Raw genomic sequence first — 21,107 nt, 5'->3', positions numbered from 1 at the left:
TAAATGGATCAAACAATATGTGACCTCCTGTGTTTGTCTTCTTTCACTTAGCATAATGTTTTCAAGGTTCATCCATGTTGTAGTATTTATCAGTATTTCATTTTTAAAAAATTCTTTGTGGGTACATGGCAGGTGTATATATTTATTTATGGGGTACATGAGATACTTTGATGGAAGCATGTAATGTGTAGTAATCACATCATGATAAATGGGGTATCTGGCTGGGCGCAGTGGCTCATGCCTGTAATCCCAGCACTTTGGGAGGCTGAGGCAGGCGGATCACAAGGTCAAGAGATCGAGACCATCCTGGCCAACATGGTGAAACCCCGTCTCTACTAAAAATACAAAAATTAGCTGGGTGTGGTGGTGGGTGCCTGTAGTCCCAGCTACTCAAGAGGCTGAGGCAGGAGAATCGCTTGAACCAAGGAGGCGGAGGTTGCAGTGAGCCGAGATTGCCCCACTGCACTCCAGCCTGGCGAGTGAAACTCCATCTCAAAAAAAAAAAAAAACAAAAGGGCGGGGGGGGTTGTCCATCCCCTGAAGCATTTATCCTTTGTGTTACAAACAATCCAACTATACTCAAGCGATCCCCCCACCTCAGCCTCCAGAGTTGCTAAGACTACAGGCTTACACCACCACTCTTGGCTAATTTTTTAAAAAAATTTTTTTTTGTAGAAACAAGGTCTAACTATATTGCCAGGCTGGTCTCAAACTCCTGGGCTCAAGCGATCCTCCTGCCTTGATCTCCCCATGTGCTAAGATTACAGGCCTAAGCCACCACACCGAGCCTCTTTTAGTTTTTAGTATTTTGTTTTTTGAGACGGAGTCATGCTCTATCGTCCAGGTTGGAGTTCAATGGCACCATCTCGGCTCCCTGCAACCTCTGCCTCCCAGGTTCAGGCGATTCTCCTGCCTCAGCCTCCTGAGTAGCTGGAGTTACAGGCACACGCCACCACACCCAGCTAATTTTTGTATTTTTTTAATGAAGACGGTGTTTCACCATGTTGGCCAGACTGGTCTAGAACTCCTGACCTCAAGTGATCCACCTGTCTTGGTCTCCCAAAGTGCTGGGATTACAGACATGAGCCACCGCACCTGACCTCTTTTATTTTTAAATGTACAATTAAGTTATTATTGATTATACTTACCCTGTTGTGCTATCAAATAGTAGGTCTTACTTATTCTTTCTAACTGGGGCCTGGGTGATAGAGTGAGACCTCATCTCAAATTTAAAAAAAAAAAAAAAGGCCAGGCATAGTGGCTCATGCCTGTATTTCCAGCACTTTGGGAGGCCAAGACGAGTGGATCACTTGAGATCAGGAGTTCAACACCAGCCTGGTAGACACTGAGTACTTTTTGTACCCATTAACTATTCCTACTTCCCCCTAGCTGTCCTACTATCCTTCCCAGCCTCTGGTAACCATCCTTCTATTCACTATCCATCAGTCCAATTGTTTTAATTTTTAGCTCCCATAAATGAGAACATGTGATGTTTGTCTTTCTGCGCCTGGCTTATGTCAGTTAGATAATGATCTCCAGTTCTGTCCATGTTGTTGCAAATGACAGGATCTCATTCTTTTTTAATGACTGAGTAGTGCTTTATTGTCTATATGTACCATATTTTCTTTATCCATTCATCTGGGGTTTTTTTTTGTTTGTTTTTTCTTTGTTTGTTTTGTTTTGAGACAGTCTCTCTCTGTCGCCCAGGCTGGAGTGCAGTGGCACAGTCTTGGCTCACTGCAACCTCCACCTCCTGGGTTCAACTGATTCTCCTGCCTCAGCCTCCCAAGTAGCTGGGATTACAGGTGCCTGCCACCATGCCTAGCTAATTTTTGTCTTTTTAGTAGAGATGGGGTTTCACCATGTTGGCCAGGCTGGTCTTGAACTCCTAACCTCAGTGATCCGCCCACCTGGGCCTCCCAAAGTGCTGGGATTACAGGTGTGAGCCACCGCGCCTGGCCCATTCATCTGTTAATGGACACTTAGGTTGCTTCCAAATCTTGGCTATTATGAACAGTGCTGCAACAAACATTGGAGTGCAAGTATTTCCTCAATATACTGATTTGCTTTCTTTTGGGTATATACCCAGCAGTGGGATTGCTGGATCATATGGGAGCTATATTTTTAGTTTTTCGAGGAACCTCCATACTGTTTTCTATAGTGGTTCTACTAATGTACATTCCCACCAAGAGTATACAAGGGTTTCCTTTTCTCCACATCCTCAGCAGCATAAATGCCATTTTAACTGGGGTGAAATGATATCTCATTGTAGTTTTGATTTGTATTTCTCTGATGATCAGTGATGTTGAGCACCTTTTCATATGTCTGTTTGCCATTTGCATGTCTTCTTTTGAGAAATGTCTATTCAGATTTTTTCCTACAGAGTTGTTTGAGCTCCTTATATATTCTCGTCATGAATCCCTTGTCAGATGGGTAGTTTGCAAATATTTTCTCCCATTCAGTGGATTGACTCTTCACTTGGTTGATGGTTTCCTTTGCTGTGCAGAACCTTTTTAACTTGATGTAATCCCACTTGTCCATTTTTGTTTTGGTTGTCTGTACCTATAGAGTATTACTCAAGAAAATTTTTGTCCAGGTCAATGTCCTGGAGAACCTCCCCAATATTTTCTTGTAATAGTTTCATAGTTTGAGCTCTTACATTTGAGTCTTTGACCCACTTTGATTTGATGTTTGTATGTGGCAAGAGATAGGGGTCTAGTTTCATTCTTCAGCATATGGATATCCAATTTTCCCAGCACTATTTATTGAAGAGACTGTCCTTTCCCCAATGTATGTTCTTGGCACCTTTGTCAAAAATTAGTTCACTGTAGGTGGGCAGATTTGTTTCTGGGTTCTCTGTTCTGTTCCATTGGCCTACGTGTCTGCTTTTATGCAAGTATTATGCAGTTTTGGTTACTGTAGCTCTGTAGCATAATCTGAAGTAAGGTAATGTGATTCCTCTAGTTTTGTTATTTTTGCTTAGGATAGCTTTGGCTATTTGGGGTCTTTTGTGGTTCCATTTAAATTTTAGAATTTTTTTCTATTTCTGTGAAAAACGTCATTGGTGTTTTGATAGGGATTGCATTGAGTCTTTAGATTGCTTTGGGTAATACAGACCTTTTAAAAATTTTGATTCTTCCAATCCATGAACATGGAATATCTTTCCATTTTTTTAATGGCCTCTTCAATTTTTTCATCAGTGTTTTATAGTTTTCATTGTAGAGATCCTTCACTTCTTTGGATAAGTTAATTCCCATGTATTTAATTTTATTTGTGGCTATTGTAAATGGGATTTTTTTTAAATTTGTTTTTCAGATTGTTCAATGTTGGCATATAGAAATGTTACTGAATTTTGGCCGGAGCAGTGGCTCATGCCTGTAATCCCAGCACTTTGGGAGGCCAAAGCAGGTGGATCACCTGAGGTCAGGAGTTCAAGACCAGCCTGGCCAACATGGTGAAACCCTATCTCTACTAAAAATACAAAAATTAGCTGGGCATGGTGGTGCACACCTGTAATTCCAGCTACTCAGGAGGCTGAGGCAGGAGAATTGCTTAAACCCGGTAGGCAGAGGTCACAGTTAGCCAAGATTACACCACTGCACTCTAGCCTGTGTGACAGAGCGAGACTCCATCTCAAAAAAAATGCTACTGAATTTTGTATGCTGGTTTTGTATCCTGCAACTTTACTAAGTTTGTCAGTTCTGATAGTTTTTTTGGTGGAATCTAAATTTTCCAAATATAAGATCATATCTTCTGAAAACCAGGATAATTTGATTTCTTCCGTTCCAATTTGGATGCCCTTTATTTCTTTCTCTTGCCTGATTGCTCTAGCTAGGACTTCTAGTGCTTTGCTGAATAATGGTGCTGAAAGTGAGCATCTTTGTCATGTTCCAGATCTTGGAGGAAAGACTTTCCGTTTTCCCCATTCATTACGATAATAGCTGTGGGTCTGTTGTAGTTGGCTTTTATTATGCTGAGGTATGTTCCTTCTATACCTACTTTGTGGAGGATTTTTATCATGAAGGGAATGCTGAATTTTATCATATGCTTTTTCAGCATCAGTTGAAATGAACATATGGTTTGTGTCCTTCATTCTGCTGATGCGATGTATCACACTGATTGATTTGCATATGCTGAAACATCTTTGCATCCCTGGGATAAAGCTTGGCCATGATGAATGATCTTTTTAATGTGTTGTTGAATTCGGTTTGCTAGTATTTTGTTGAGGATTTTTGCATCAATATTAATCAGTGATATTGGCCTATAGAATTAGTGAGCTTGAAGATAGGTTATTTGAAAATGCAGTCAGAAGAGACAAAAGAAAAAAGGAATAAAAAATAATGAAGCATGCCTACAAGATTTCGTGTATATATATGAAATATATATATATTATATATATATATATATAGAAAGAGAGAGAGAGAGAGAGAGAGAGAGTGTGTGTGTGTGTGTGTGTGTGTGTGTGTGTGTGTGTAGTCTTGCTATGTTGCCCAGGCTGATCTCAAACTCCTGGGCTCAAGCGATCCTCTTGCCTCAGTCTCCCAAAGTGCCAGGATTACAGGCATGAGCACCACACCTGGCATAATTCATTCTTCTGCTTGATCAGTTCTGCTATTAAGAGACTGATGCATTCTTCAATGTGTCAGTTGCATTTTTCAACTCTAGAATTTCTTCTTGTTTCTTTTTTATTATTTCAATCTCTTTGTTAAATTTATCTGATAGAATTCTGAATTCCTTCCCTGTGTTATCTTGAATTTCTTTGGATTTCCTCAAAATAGCTATTTTGAATTCTCTGTCTGAAAGGTCACATATCTCTGTTTCTCCAGGACTGGTCCTGGTGTCTTACTTACTTTGTTTGGTGAGGTCATGTTTTCCTGGATGGTCTTCATGCTTGTGGATGTTCTTTGGTGTCTGGGCATTGAAGAGTTAGGTATTTATTGCAGTCTTCACAGTCTGGGCTTCTTTGTGCCTGTCTTTCTTGGAAAGGCTTCCCAGGTATTCAAAGGACTTAGGCCCCAAGCCCAATAATGCTGTGGTTCTTGCAGATTCATAAAGGTACTGTGTTGATGATCTTGGATAAGACCTGGAAGAATTCTCTGGATTACTAGGCAGAGGTTTTTGTTCTCTTCCCTTACTTTATCCCAAACAAATGGAGTCTCTTTTTCTGTGCTGAGCTGCCTGGAGCTCACAGCGGAGTGACACAAGTACCACTGTGGCCACCACTGGGACTGCACTGGATCAGACCTGAAGCCAGCATAGCACTGGATCTCACCCAAGGTTCAATGTAACCACTATCTGGCTATTGCCTATGTTCACTTAAGGCCCTAGGGATCCATAATCAGCAGGTGGAGAAGCCAGACAGGTTTGTGTCTTTCCCTTTAGGGCAGGACCTCCTCCTGGCTCCAGGCAGGTCCAGAGATGTTACTATGGATTAGAGTCAAAAGCCTTAGAAATCTACCTGGTGTTCCATTCTACTGTGGCTAAGCTGGCCCTCAAACTGCAAGACAAATTCTTCCTGCTCTTTCCTCCCCTTTCCACAGGCAAAGAAGCCTCTCCCAGTGGCCACCATCACCACCGGCCCTTGGGGAGTTCTGCCAAGCCACCACCAATGTTCACTTAAAAGTCCGAGGACTCTTCAGTCAGCTTGTGGTGAATGCTGCCAGGAAAGGGGCTCATCCTGCAGAGCAATAGGCTCCCCTCTGGCCCAGGGCAGGTCCATAAATGCCATCCAAGAGCCTAGGCCAGGACTCGGGGACCCCAAGAACCCGATGGTTGCTCTACCCGCCTTTGCGCAAGCTGATATCTAAGGTGCGAGACAAAGTCCCATTTACCTTTCCCTCTGCTTTTCTCAAGCAGAAGGAGTCTTTCATCATAGCTCTGACAGCAGGGAATGTGCTGAGCCTCACCTGAAGCCAGCACATCTCAGAGGCTCACCCAAAGCCCATGGAGTACTTCCTGGGTATTTCTGTTGGTTATTCAGTGCCCAAGGGCTCTTTGGTCAGTAGGTACAGAATGCTACCAGGACTGGGTCTTTCCCTTCAAGGCAGCGAGTTCCCTTCTGGCCCTGGGTATATACAGAGATTTATCTGGGAGCTAAGGCCTGGAATGGGAGTCTCACAACTCTGCCCAGTGCCCTATTCTATTGTGGCTGAGCTGATATCCAGGAGACAAGACAAAGTTCTCTTTATTCCTTGCTCTCCTCTCCTCAAGCAGAAGAAAGGAGTCACTTTCTTTGTTGTAAGCTGTGCTGCCTGGGGTTAAGGGAGGGTGGCACAAGCACTTCCTTAGCCACCCCAGCTGGTGTCTCTCTAGGTCACATGCTGCCCTATTCCACTGGCTCTAAGCCCAACCCAGAACTAGGACTTGCCTAGGAATTGCTGTCAGTATATTGTTAAAGCTACACGTTTATTTGTTCTGGAAGGAGCTTACAACTGAGGCATTAAAATCCTATAAATGTTTATGGTTAAAATGTCATATTTCTGACATCAAAAGAAAGAAAAAGTGTCAATTAGCTTTTTCTATTTAAAGAGCCCCTTAATTCTCAAGGACTAGCTGTTTAAAAAGAGGAATAAATCTCTATCTTAGAAGGTCTTCACCTTTGCTTTTGAATTCTAAAATCATTTCATAGACCATCTATATATCTTCCCATATAATAAGAAATCTTGGGCTGAGTGCGGTGGCTCACACCTGCAATCCCAGCACTTTGGGAGGCCAAGGCGGGCGGATCACCTGAGGTCAGGAGTTCAAGACCAGCCTGGCCAACATGGTGAAACCCTGCCTCTACTAAAAATACAAAAATTAGCCTGGTGTGGTGGCATATGCCTATAGTCCCAGCTATTCGGGAGGCTGAGGCAGGAGAATCGCTTGAACCTGGGAGGCGGAGGTTGCAGTGAGTTGAGATCGCGCCATTGTACTCCAGCCTGGGTGACAGAACAAGACTCTATCTCAAAAGAAAGAAAAAGAAATCTTGGGAAAGCTGGATTTTTTTTTCATTTAAATTTTTTTAAATTGTGGTAAAATACACATAACATAAAATTTACCATCTTCACCACTTTTAAGGATACTGCTTGGTAGTGTTAAGTATATTTATACTGTTGTACAACCAATCTCCAGAAACTTTTCATCTTGCAAAACCTGAAACTCTGTACTCATTGAACAAGGACCCTTTTTCGTATTTTTTCTTATTTATTTATTTTACAGACAGGTTCTCATTCTGTTGCTCAGGCTGCTCTCAAACCTCTGGGCTCAAGTGATCCTGTTGCCTCAGCCTCTCAAAGTGCTGGGATTACAGGCATGAGCCACCATGCCTGGCCACCAAAAACCCTTCATTTCCCACTCTTTTCACAACCCTAGGCCCTGACAATCGCCACTCTACTTTCTGTAGGTTTGACTACTCATATAAGGGAAATAATACAGTGTTTGTCCTTCTGTGATTGACTTATTTCACTTAGCACAATGTCCTCAAGCTTCACCCATGTTGTAGCATGTGTCAGAATTTCCTTCCTTTTTCCATTTGGTGGATTGGTATAAAACATTTTTCCTTCCTTTTTAAAAACTTTAATCTTTTAAAAAATTTTTACCTTCCATTCCACCTGTGAAAAAACTTTAATCTTTTAATGTGTTATTATAAAAACTAACTTTAACCTGTTTTTGTAAAAATGAGAAGGAAGATAGAAATGCTCTGCTCTGAAAGCAAGACAGTTTTTCTTGGTTAACAGTAACTATATACATGCATTACTTAACAATAGGGATACGTCCTGAGAAATGTGTCATTAGCTGATTTCTTCTTTTTGGTTTTTGAGATGAGGTCTCGCTGTGTCACCCAGGCTGGAGTGTGGTGGTGCAACCTCAGTGCAAACTCAACCTCGCGGGCTCAAGCCGTCCTCCACCTCAGCCTCTTGAGTAGTTGGGATTACATGCCATCATGCCTGGCTAATGATTTCTTCATTGTGGAAACATTAGGGTGTACTTACACAAACCTAGAGGTTTGTGTAACCACAAACCCCTACTACACCTAAGCTATGTAGTATGGCCTATTGCTATGGCCAAAGCTACAAACCTGTACAGCATGTGACTGTACTGAATACTGCAGGCAATTGAAACACAACAGTACATATTTGTGTATCTAAACATGAAAAGATACAGTAGAAATATGGTATTATAATCTTACGGGACCACCGTTATATGTCTGTCATTGACCAAGATGTCATTATGTGGTACATGACTATATATGTACACACATGCATACACACATAGAATGTATTAACAATATAATTGACACTATAGGATAATGAAGTAAAGAGATTCAGAGGCAAATTTTCAGGCATCGAATAATGCAAAGACTTACTGTTTGGAGAGGAGAGACACTAAAAAACCTGAAGCATTCCAGGATACACTGGTCCCATCACCTCCCCAAAAAAGCAGTATAAAGAGCATGCTTTCTTTGTCCATATATGCTAGACAGAGGGCAGAGGTCTCCTCAGTAGCCCTGTCCTACCCTGGGGACTTCCTTTCCTATCAAGACTATACAGAGAAGGGTGACCCCAGGGTTCCAACCCAACTATCAAGGGACACTTTTGTTTTCAGGATGATGACAAAACTTAACGGCAATTCATAACTTTACATATATTAGTCCCATTACCATGTCCAGGGTATGAAAGAGAAAATTCATCAGTTGCTCCGCTACAAATTATTAGATTGAACTCTTAAATTGCCAATGGTTTACTGTTTTGACCTACAAAACAGCCTTTTCAACCTAACAGAATCTTACCTCTTTTTTTCTCCATCTATCAGAGAATTAATGTAAATACATTCTTCTTTTATAACAAAAAGCATAACTTAGCAGTTAGGAGTATAGGCAACAGGTTCAAAAAGACCAGGATTTGAATCCTGGCTCGGTCTCTGTGTGTGAACTTGGGCAGTTTCTTAACCTTTCTGGGCCTCCCAGCCTGTAAAATGCAGGTAAGAACAATACCCCCCTCAGATGGTTGTGGTGGGATGGAAATGATATGAGATGCATAAAGTGTTTAGTACAATGCCTGGCATGTAGTCAGCTCTCGATATCAGCTCTTAGTATTATCACAACAACAACAACAACAACAAAAATAACGAAAAGTTTCACAGATAATGAAACTTGATAGGGTGAGGTAACCGCATGGGATGATTGGACTCAGTTCCCCTCCTGTTAGTTGATTGGGATGAGGAATCCTGAAATCATGGCAAAGCACAGCAGGGACCATGACTCTTCCTGGCTAATTTCCAGGGCAGATCCAGGCCCCTCCTCCTTATCCCTGCTTACCTTTCTGGAGTGCTGCATCCTCCAGAGATGGAAGGGCTGGCCATCGCATGTCAGTCTGATTTCTGTACTTCAGTGAGAGAACGCTGTGGAGTGGAAGGAATAAATGACCCTCAGTTGCAGTTTTCGAGTTCTCTGTCTCTCTGGAAATCAGCCGGCTCCCGCTTGCTCCATTTACTGTGTACCAGCCAATACAAAATGAAATGCTCATGTCGTAATTTAAATTACGCATATCCCAGAGGAGCCCCATGCAAAGCGCACATCGGTGTTTAACAATCTGCGAGCCCAATCTGGAAGACAATTTAGAATACTCCACTCCTCACTGCTCAAAGGCTGCAGGCCTTCTCCAAGTCAGAGCTTGTCAACTTGGGACATGAAAGAGCTGCAGCACAGCAGAACAGCAGATCACATTCGGTGAGCTGCCCCACTTGCACTCGTATTTGTGCATTACAGGATCAGAGAGGCGGCATGCCACAGTGGGTGCAGGGGCAGTCTCGCTACATGGCCTGGGTTTGATTTGGCTTCACAACTTACTAGCTGTGTGACCCTTGGCAAGTCACCTGACCTTTCTCTGTCTCCATTTCCTTAGCTGTAAATTGGAGAACATAACAGACGCTGACTCATTACTGGTGTTGGAAGGATTACATGAATATACACAAAGCACTTAGGAAACATTAAGTCTAAGCGTTTACTACTCTTGTTACTTCTTTTCATGTACATTGTTAAAAGGAGATAGATTAGTCAGATCCAGATGTATGTAATGTAATTTTAGAGGTCTTTTACTGTGGTGAAATATACATCAAATTTAACATTTTAAGCCTACTATTCAGTGGCATTAAGTGCATTCATACCATTGTGCAGCCACCACCACTATCCATCTCCGAAACTTTTTCATTATCCCAAACTGAAACTCTGTTCACATGTATTCCTCCTCATTGTCCCCTGCCCCCAGCACCTGGTAACTACTGTTCTACTTTATGTCCCTATGAAGAAAGACATTTGATTATTCTAGGTACCTTATATAAGTGGAATCATACAGTATTTGTCCTTTGTAACTGGCTTATTTCACTTAGCATAATATCTTTAAGGTTCATCTATGTTGTAGCATGTTTCAGAATTTTACTCCTTAAGGCTGAATACTATTCCTTTGTATGTTTACATCCCATTTCATTTATTCATTCATCTTTCCATGGGCGTTAGGGTTGATTACACATTTTTGGTACTGTGAATAATGCCGCTATGAACATTGGCACACAAATATCTGTTTGTGGTGGACCAGATGAGGCAAATGTGGTGCATATATACCATGGAACACTATGCAGCCATAAAAAAGAATTAAGTCATGTCCTTTGCAGCAACATGGCTGCAGCTAGAGGCCATTATCCTAAGTGAACTCATGCCGAAACAGAAAACCAAATACCATATGTTCTCACTTATAAGTGAGAGCTAAACATTGAGCACACACGAACACAAACATGGAACAATAGACACTGGGGACTACTTGACGGAGAGGGCATGGTGGGGGATTGAAACACTACCTGTTGGCTATTATGCACACTACTTGGGTGACAGAATCATTCATACACCAAACCTCAGGGATAGGCAATTTACCCATGTAACAAATCTGCACATGTAACCCCCTGCACCTAAAATAAAAGTTAAGCTGGGCGCAGTAGCTCATGCCTGTAATCCCAGCACTTTTGGAGGCCAAGGTGGATGGATCACTTGAACCCAGGAGTTCAAGACAAGCCTGGGCAAAATGGCGGAACCCTATCTCTACACAAAATACAAAAATTAGCTGTGCATAGAGGCATGCACCTGTAGTCCCAATTACTCGTTGCAGGTGGGTGGTGGGGGGGGCGGGTGGCGGCGGTGGTACTGAGGTGGGAGGGTCACTTGAGGCCATGAGGTCAAGCCTGCAGTGAGTTGTGATTGCGTCACTTCACTCTAGCCTGGGTAACAGAGTGAGACCCTGTCTCAAAATACATAAATAAATAAAAGAAAAGTTATAAAACAAACAAATATCTGTTTGTATCTTTGCTTTCAACTTTTATTGATATATACCCAGACATGGAATTCCTAGATCATATGATAATTCTATGTTTAATTTTCTTAGGAACTGCCATACTGTTTTCCACAGTGACTGTACTGTTTTACATTCCTACCAGCAACACACAAGGGTTCCAATTTCTCCACATTCTTGGGAACACTGTTTTTTATTATTTTTTTTTTAATAATAGCCATTCTAGTGGGTGTGAAGTGGTATCTTACTGTGGTTTTGATTTGCATTTCCCTAATAATTAGTGATGGTGAGCATCTTCACATGTGCTTATTGACCACTTGCATATCTTCTTTGATATAATGTAATTTTTAGATACACATTTCCTAATTGTTAACCTGAAATAATATTAATGAGACTTAATCAATCTATTAGAACGTACTGGCTTCTACTATGTGACCGCCTAATACCCCATGTATACACCTGGCCTGGATACATAGCAACCCCAGCAGAGCAATGTCTTTTATTTTTTACTCAGCTAGTTATCATAGCCAAGGTTACAATGGCGAAGTCTCCCACGTAGAGGGAGTAGGATGGAGAATCTTCCAGATAGCCCAAAATTTGAAGTGGTTCTCTTCCTCCTGAAACTCTTCCAGCAGCCGCAGTGCTTGCAGAAGGCACTTGATGGCAGCTTTCAGGGGCATTTCCTGGCAGCTGTGGCAAGGATTTTGCAGAATTAGAATGGCATATATTATAACCAGAGCCATAAAAGTACAGTTCTTGGATACTCTGTACTTCAAATCTGCACTCTGAGCAATTTTAGAGTCAGGAACCAAGGATTCCTTGCAATTAGGGTTCCCATTTTCAACAGCAGAAAGTAATGCAGTCATCACTTGGCACAGGATACACAGGCAAGTTTGAAGACAAGCAGAGAAGAGAATGGCCCACAACCAAGGCAGATACTTCCCGTAGCCACAACTGCCTTAGGGTCTCACCGCTATCTGAAGGATACAGGGATCCCAGAGTAATTTATTCATAAATGCCTTCAAGTTATTCATCATATATGAATACACAGCCTACTATGTGCCAGACACTATTTTGGGCTCACATTGGTGAACAAAACAAAGTCCCTATTATCCTAGCACTTATATTTTATTGGTCAGTAGAAAATAAATGATCAAAAACATATTATTTGAGCTGGAGATAAGCTGGAGATTATTTGAGCTGATGGTTCACGCCTATAATCCCAGCACTTCAAGAGGCCAAGATGGGAGGATCCCTTGAGCCCAGGACTTTAAGACCAGCCTGGGCCACATGGTCAGACCCCATCTCTACAAAACTAAATAAATAGGAATAATTTTTTTTCAAAAAGAAAAGAGAAATGAGTCGCAATTAATTATGACTGAAAATTATTATAACTCTATGCACAGTATATAGTTGTACCTAAGCTATACCTGTACATAATTCACTCCATAGTATAGAGTCAGTCCTTTTAACTAACCTTCCTCTTGTCTTTCAAAGCCCTAAGTTAAGAATGTCTACAAGGACCAGGCACAGTGGCTCATGACTGTAATCCTAGCACTTTGGGAGGCTGAGGCAGGTGGATCACCTGAGGTCAGGAGTTTGAGACCAGCCTGGCCAACATGGTGAAACCCTGTCTTTACAAAAATACAAAAAATTAGCTAGGCCTGGTGGCACACACCTGTAATCCCAGCTGTTCGGGAGGCACAAGAATCACTTGAACTTGGGAGGCTGAGGCTGTAGTGAGCCAAGATCACACCACTGCACTCCAGCCTGGGCAACAGAGCAAGACTCTTCCAAAAAAAAAAATGTCTAGAAGGATTATTAAAAGTACTTATCTGAACCTGAGAGCACCAGCCTATGCCCAGAGTGTGTGCACCAAGCAAGCAGCCCTCCCAGAATGGAGCCTGATGAGAAAAATAATGAAACAGAAGAGGCACCGTTATATGAAAAAGGAAGAGGTTGAAGGAAAAAAAAAAGCCAGAGAACAAGAAGACAAGCCACACACTGGGAGAAAGTGTTTGCAAAAAATACACCTGGTGAAGGATTATTATCCAAAATATACAGAGAACTCTTAAAACTCAACAATAAGGAAACAAAAAATCTGATTTAAAAATGAGCAAAAAACCTAAACAGATACCCCACCAAAGAAGATATATAGATGCCGAGTAAACATATGAAAAGATGCTCAACATCCTATGTCATTAGGGAATTGCAAATTAAAACAATGAGATAACACTATGTACCTATTAGAGTGGCCAAAATCCAAAACACTGACAACGCCAAGTGCTGACGAGGTTGTGGAGCAACAGGAACTCCCATTCATTGCTGATGAAAATGCAAAAGAGTACAGCCACTTTGAAAAGCAGTTTGGCAGTTTCTTACAGAAGTAAACATACTCTTACCATACATTCCTCAGTATTAACCCAAATGAATTGAAAGCTTATGTCCACACAAAAACATGCACAGGGATGTTCATGGCAACTTTATTCATAATTGCCAAAACTTGGACCCAACCAAGATGTTTTTCAGTAAGTGGGTGGATAAACAAACAGTGATACATCCAGGCAATGGAATATTATCTAGCACTAGAAAGAAATGAGCTATCGAGCCATGGAACAGCATGGAGGAAACTTAAATGCATACTACTAAGTGAAAGAAGCCAATTTGAAAAGGCAATATACTGTATGAGTCCAACAACATGACCTTCTGGAAAAGGCAAAACTATGGAGACAGTGAAGAGATTAGTGGTTTTCAGGGGTTAGGAGGAAGGAAGGAATGAATAGGCAGAGCACAAAGGATTTTTAGGGCAGTGGACCTATTCTGCATGATACTATCATAGTAGATACATGTCATTATACATTTTTCAAAGCCCAAGCAATGTGCACCACCAGGAGTGAACCCTAAGGTAAACTATGGACTCTGGGTTGTAAGGATGTGTTGATGTAAGTTTATCAATTGTAACAAATGTACCACTCTGGTGATGGGATTGATAGTTGATAGTAGAGGACTGTGTGTGTGTGTGTGTGTGTGTGTAGGGGGATGGGGGTACCTAGGAATTCTGTGCACTCTTGCACAACTTTGCTGTGAGCATAAAGCTGCTCTAAAAAAATAAAGTGTATTAATTAAAAAACAAAAGCAAAATAAAGCCACAGTGCCTGAATTCCTGGCCAGCATTTAAAGAGATTATGGGGATTAACTAAATTCCACAGGTAGAACATTTGAGCCTTTCAGAGAAAATCACTCCTGGATATACTGATGAGGAACTCAGCGAGAGAGGCAATGACCATGTGGTGGAGCTGTTAGTAGTGGTGATCATGCAATAACTGACATCCATCGCCACTCGCTGTGCAGCAGGCACTGCCCCAAACGCTTTGCACTGAGTCGTCACCAACAACCCAAAGAGCCAGAGACTTACACAGCAATCCTCTAAAGTAAAGCTTCACTTTAAAACGTGCTGAAATTAAGAAACACACTGCAGGCTGGGCACAGTGGCTCACACCTGTAATCCCAGCAATTTGGGAGGCCAAAGCGGGGGGATCACCCAAGGTTGGGAATTTGAAACCAGCCTGGCCAACATGGAGAAACCCCCGTCTCTACGAAAAATATAAAATTAGCTGGGAGTGGTGGCGCATGCCTGGAATCCCAGCTACTTGCGAGGCTGAGACAGGAGAATCGCTTGAACCTGGGAGGCAGAGGCTGCAGTGAGCCGAGATTGCTCTATTGCAGTCCAGCCTGGGCAACAAGAGCAAAACTCTGTCTCGAAAAAGAAAAAGAAAAAGAAAAAAAAAAGAAACACACTGCATTGGTGAGGATGTGGGGAAACCAGCAGTAACATACCTACTTGGTAAGTGGGTAAATTCACAGCACCACCTTCTCAGAAGGCTGTCTGGCAATATCTAATCAACTTTTCACACCCTTTGACCCATCAATTCTAGCTCTAAGTGTCTTTTTTTGTTGTTGTTGAGATGGATTCTCACTCTGTCGGCAGGCTGGAGTGCCATGGTGCAATCTCGGCTCACTGCAACCTCCACCTCCCAGGTTCAAGTGATTCTCCTGTCTCAGCCTCCTGAGTAGCTGGGATTACAGGTGCCCGCCACCACGCCCAGCTACTTTTTGTATTTTTAGTAGAGACAGGGTTTCACCAAGTTGCCCAGGATGGTCTTGATCTCTTGACCTCGTGATCCACCCACCTCGGCCTCCCAAAGCACTGGTATTACAGGTGTGAGCCACCGCGCCTGGCCTAGCTCTAAGTATCTTATGGATATACTAACACCTAATTACAAAGCATTTATGTACAAAGATATTCATTGTAGCACTGATTATAGTAGACAAAAACTATACAAACTTAATCAGAATTGCTAAAATAAAACCAACTGATAATACCAAATGCTGGCAAGCATGCATATATTGCTGGTAGAGAAACAAAGTGGTATAGCCACTTTGGAAAACAGTTTGGGAATTGCTTATTAAATTGAACATACACTTACCATACTACCCAGCAATCCCACTCAGAGAAATAAAAACTTTGTTTGCCCAAGAGAAATGAAACTTATGTCCACCCAAAAGCCAGTGCCCAATAATAACAGATTTATTTATAATCCTTTGTAACCTGGAACAACCTAATGTCTTACAATTGGCAAATGGATAACTAAACTGTGGTGCAATGGAATTTGTGCAATACTAGAGTAATAAGAAACAGCCAAACACTGGTACACACAACAACATGGATAAATCTCTGATGCATTGTGCTCAGTGAAAGAAACCGGACTCAAAAGGCTACATCCTGTATGATTCTATTGATATGACCTTTTGAAAAAGGCAAATTACAGAGACAGAAAACTGATGCATGGGATACTCAGGGCAGTGGGGAGGAAGTGCGATCCATGGTGTTTGCCAGGGGCTAGGGATGAGTGAAGGGGTCTGTCTACACAGGTGCATTAGGGAGATTTCTGGAGTGATGGAAATGTTCTGCATCTTGACTGTGGTTACATGACTATACACAGGTACCAAAATTCATTCATGGAGCTGTTCGCTTAGAAGGGTGAACCTTACTACACGTATACCTCAATAAACTTGGCTTAAAAAAATACTGGAAATACCAATATCATCAATAAGATGACTGGTTAAATAAATTCGAATACAGGCTGGGTGCGGTGGCTCACGCCTGTAATCACAGCACTTTGGGAGCCTGAGGCAGGTGGATCATTAACAGCTTAAAGAAAGGGTACATTCTTAATACTAAGAATGTACATGTGTGCCGGGTGTGATGGCTCACACCTATAATCCCAGCACTTTGGGAGACTGAGGCAGGCAGATCTCTTGAGGTCAGAAGTTTGAGACCAGCCTGGCCAACATGGTGAAAACCCATCTCTACCAAAACTACAAAAATTAGCCAGGCGTGGTGGCAGGTGCCTGTAATCCCAGCTATTTGGGAGGCTGAGGCACAAGAATCGCTTGAACCCGGGAGGCAGAGGTTGCAGTGAGCCAAGATAGCACGACTGCACTCTAGCCTGGGCAACAGAGGGAGACTCCATCTCAGAAAAAATATATATATATTTATATATATAAATATATATATATACATGTGGGTGATGTGGGTGAGTGTCAACTTGATGGGATTGACGGACACAAAGTATTGATCCTGGGTGTGTCTGTGAGGGTGTTGCCAAAGGAGATTAATATTTGAGTCAGTGGGCTGGGAAAGGTAGACCCACCCTTAATCTAGGTGGGCACGATCTAATCAGCTGCCAGAGCAGCTGGAATATAAGCAGGCAGAAAAATGTGAAAAGACTGGCCTAGCCTCCCAGCCTACATCTTTCTCCCGTGCTGGTTGCTTCCTGCCCTCGAACATTGGACTCCAAGTTCTTCAGCTTTGGAACTTGGACTGGCTCTCCTCACTCCTCGGCCTGCAGATGGCCTATTGAAGGACCTTGTGAGTTAATACTTAATAAACTCCCATATATATTCCATTAGTTCTGTCCCTCTAAAGAACCCTGACTAATACAATGTGGTATCTCTGAAAAGATATACATGAAAGTAGAAGCAAAAGTTCCCTCTGCCAGGGAGGACTGGAGGACTAGAGGTCAGTGGTCAGAGAGAGACTTCTCAATCCATAGACTCATTTCTATTTAAATGTCTAATTATGTATATGCATTACTGTGCACAACAGTTGTATGCAGGTGCAGCCTGATGGCGTCTCCTCTTGACCACCCTGAGCATCTCCGAGCCGATGTCCTCAGGCCTCTCTGGTGCATACTCTATCGTCTGCTTGTAGGAGTCCTCTCAGGCAGGCAGGAATAGGCACAATATTGGAAATGAGAAGAAGATAGCATCTCCTTGACCAACAAGTAATGGGAGCCAGTAGATAATCCCTGTCTCAAGTGGACGTTTCTGAAGCATTTTCTACATAATTCCTTAGAGACCCTCCAGTAGGATTGAGCCCCAGTTGCCCAGAGTGGTAACTGGTTTTGCTTCCATTCCCATTTCACTCATTGCAGTTTCCCCACTCCAGTTTCCTGAAATTTTTCCCCAAATAAATGACTTGCACCAAAAAAAAAATAATAATAATGAAAATAAAATTAAAAAAATAAAAGGGTTTGCATGGTAGAATTCTATGTTATAAAATTATGATTCTAATTAATGATAGTGCATATAGAAGAAATAATTAATGGATGAGGCCGTCTCACCCTGTGGTTCAGAATAAAAGCTCTGAAGTCAGAAGTCTGAAGGCCGGTTTGCATCTTAGCTCTGCCATCTTCCAACTGCACTTGGCAAGTTAATCCCTCCAAGCTTTCATTCCTTTTTCTATAAAATGGGATGAATAATAATATTTTCCCCATTGTCTGGGATTGTCTGGGGGTTAAATCAGATAATGCATATCAATCACTAAATGCTCAATACAAACATATACAAACATTAGTTAATATTATTTTTCATCCAGGTGCAGTGGCTCATGCCTGTAATCCTAACACTTTGAGAGGCCAAGGCTGGAGATTCACTTAGGCAAGGAGTTTGAGACAAGCCTGGGCAACATCATGGGACCCCATCTCTACAAAGAATAAAACAAAACCAAACAAAACAAAATAGCTGGCCTGTGGTCCCAGCACTTTGGGAGGCTAAGGCGGGAGGATTGCTTGAGTCCAGGGGAGGTGGAGGCTGCAGTGAGCCATGACTGTACCACTGCACCCCAGCCTGAGAGAGAGATTGAGACCCTGTCTCTAAAATATATATATGTATGTATATGTATATAATTTTTCATTCTGTGATAGTAATCATTAAGGGAGTTATATATTTTTGTAATACATAAATTTTACATCATGAACATGTGTTTCTTTTATAATTTAAAACAAGTTGAAACAAAACATAAGGCCTATGCAGGCTGTTTTCCTGTCTGTTCTAACCCTTGCTGCTCGAAAAAATGTTCTGCTGAGGAGGCAGCAGCTTCACCTGGGAGCTTGTTAGAACCGCAGAGCCTGGGGCCAAGCCTAGGCTGCATGCGAACAGGCCCAGGTGATTTCGTGCATGACCGTGTCTGAAAGACCCTCTCCACAGCCTGTCTGTGACCACAAAAAAACTCAAACTCTGTTTTTGTTGTGTGGAACTCACATTATCTTAAGAAGTATTTGAGACAAAATAACACCTTATTTTCAGCTTTTTCTTTTTTTTTAACATTAGGGCTCCATTTAGTCTTCAAATAAAATGTTGAACTCAATAAGTTAGAAATTAGAAAAGTTATCACTGTTTAGACCTGTATTCTGCAACTCTCAATGGATACTGTCTTTCCAAAATTTTATTTTTTGACTGAATTAATCTTTAAGAAACTCTAAAATGTGCTTCAATGGATGATCATCTTAAGATCATTGTGTAGAACTTCTTAGAATTTAAATATTCTTGAAAGTCAACAGTCATCTCAATAAAACTTTTCTTTCCTTGTTACATAAGGTTGTGCTTAACACAGAATGCATGATATTTTTGTTTTTAAAATGCACTTAAATGCATATGTATGTGTGTGTGGATATATTTTGTAGGCCATACAAAAAAGTCTTGCAAGATATGTGTTTTAAAGTTGGTCCCCAAATTCTTTGATATTTCTCCCCTTGAATGGTGAGGCCTATGTCTGTCTCCTTCCCGTTGCATCTGAGCAAGCTTGTAACCACTTTGACCAATAGAGTGAAACAGAGTAACACTATGTGGATCTCAAAGTTAATTCATAAAAAATCATGCAGCTTCTGTCTGATTCTCTTGGAAGACTCACTCTCTGGAAGTTTCCTCTTGGGACAATTCTCAGAACCTAGCCACCATACTGTGAGAAGTTCAAATCACATAGAGAGGCTAAATGTAGATGGTCCAGATTCCAGTCAACCAACCCAACTGAAACCAGCCTTCAGGTCATCCCAGCCCAGTTAGCAGACATTTGAGTGAGGATGCTACCAGGTGACCCCAGTCCCCAGCTGGTGAGTCACCAGCAAGTCTTTTCCCAGCTGAGGTCCCCAATATCTTGAAGCAGAGACAAACCATTTCACAACTCTGTATCTGAATTCCTGACCCACAGAATCTGCACGCATCACAAAACGTTTTATACCACTAAGTTTGTGGTGGTATGTTACACAGTGTATTGGTCAGTTCTCACACTGCTATAAAGAAATACCTGAGGCTGAGGCAGGCGGATTACTTGAGGTCAGGAGTTCCAGACCAGCCTGGCCAACATGGTGAAGCCCTGTCTCTACAAAAAATACAAAAATTAGCTGGGCGTGGTGGCACACACCTGTAGTCCCAGCTACTCGGGAGGCTGAGGCACGAGAATTGCTTGAACCCAGGAGGCAGAGGTTGCAGTGAGCCGAGATTGTGCCACTGCACTCGAGCCTGGGCGACAGAGCCAGACTCCGTCTCAAAAAAAAAAAAGAAAGAAAACTTTAAAGAAAAAAAAAAAGAAATACTTGAGACTGGGTAATTTATGAAGAAAAGAGGTTTAATTGGCTCACAATTCTGCAGGCTGTACAGGAAGCATAGCCGGGTTCTGCTTCTGGGAAGGTGTCAGGAAACCTACAATCATAGCTGAAAACAAAGGGGAAGCAGGCTCGTCTTACATGCCTGGAGCAGGAGGAAGAGAGCGAGGAAGAGAGGTACGACACACTTTTAAACAGCCAGATTTCATGAGAACTCACTCACTATGGCGACACAGTACTAAAGGAAAAATCCGCCCCCATGATCTAAACACTTCCTACCAGGCCCTACCTCCAACACTGGGGATTACAATTTGACATGAGATTTGGGCAGGGACACAGATCCAAACCATATCACACAATGAGTCATTATACACAAAATGAACCACTAAACAACAGATAACTAAACACCAATGTAGTAATAATAGGATTCAAAAAAATTTTATTTATATTTTCTAATTTCTCTGTAATAAATAAATATCATACACAGGCCAAACAATGTTTTGCAAAGAATTTCAAGAAGAATTACAGAAATATTCTTAGGCTTACTGTCTCCTGAACTGCTTCCCCACTCCCTATCCAAGTTCTCTAACCAAGTTCTGAAACTCCAAACTAAGAATGGAAAAATGCAAAGTCCAATCCGTAGATTGCATGAATGAGCATGAAAGCTGTACTTTTCACCCACATTACATTGATTTACTTTGATTTCAGACCCCAAATGACAAAATTTATTTTTTCACAAGTTTTTAAAAATGCTTATGAGTTATTGAGATGAGTGACTCCTACTACTTATACAGCAAGAAGATTACAAAGGTACATTTGGCACAGAAAATGCCACCAATTAATT

At 41.8% G+C, this 21,107-nt stretch overlaps 1 pseudogene; it reads right to left on the bottom strand.

The window, feature by feature from the left end:
* LOC100583283 overlaps positions 1-21,107 on the bottom strand; it is a 56,481-nt pseudogene that overhangs the window by 18,871 nt on the left and 16,503 nt on the right.

The sequence above is a fragment of the Nomascus leucogenys genome, chromosome 1a, assembly GCF_006542625.1.
Source record: "Nomascus leucogenys isolate Asia chromosome 1a, Asia_NLE_v1, whole genome shotgun sequence".
In the NCBI taxonomy this organism is placed as follows: domain Eukaryota; kingdom Metazoa; phylum Chordata; class Mammalia; order Primates; family Hylobatidae; genus Nomascus; species Nomascus leucogenys.
Note: the sequence above shows the minus strand (reverse complement) of the source record. Positions and strands in the feature narration are given on the sequence as shown.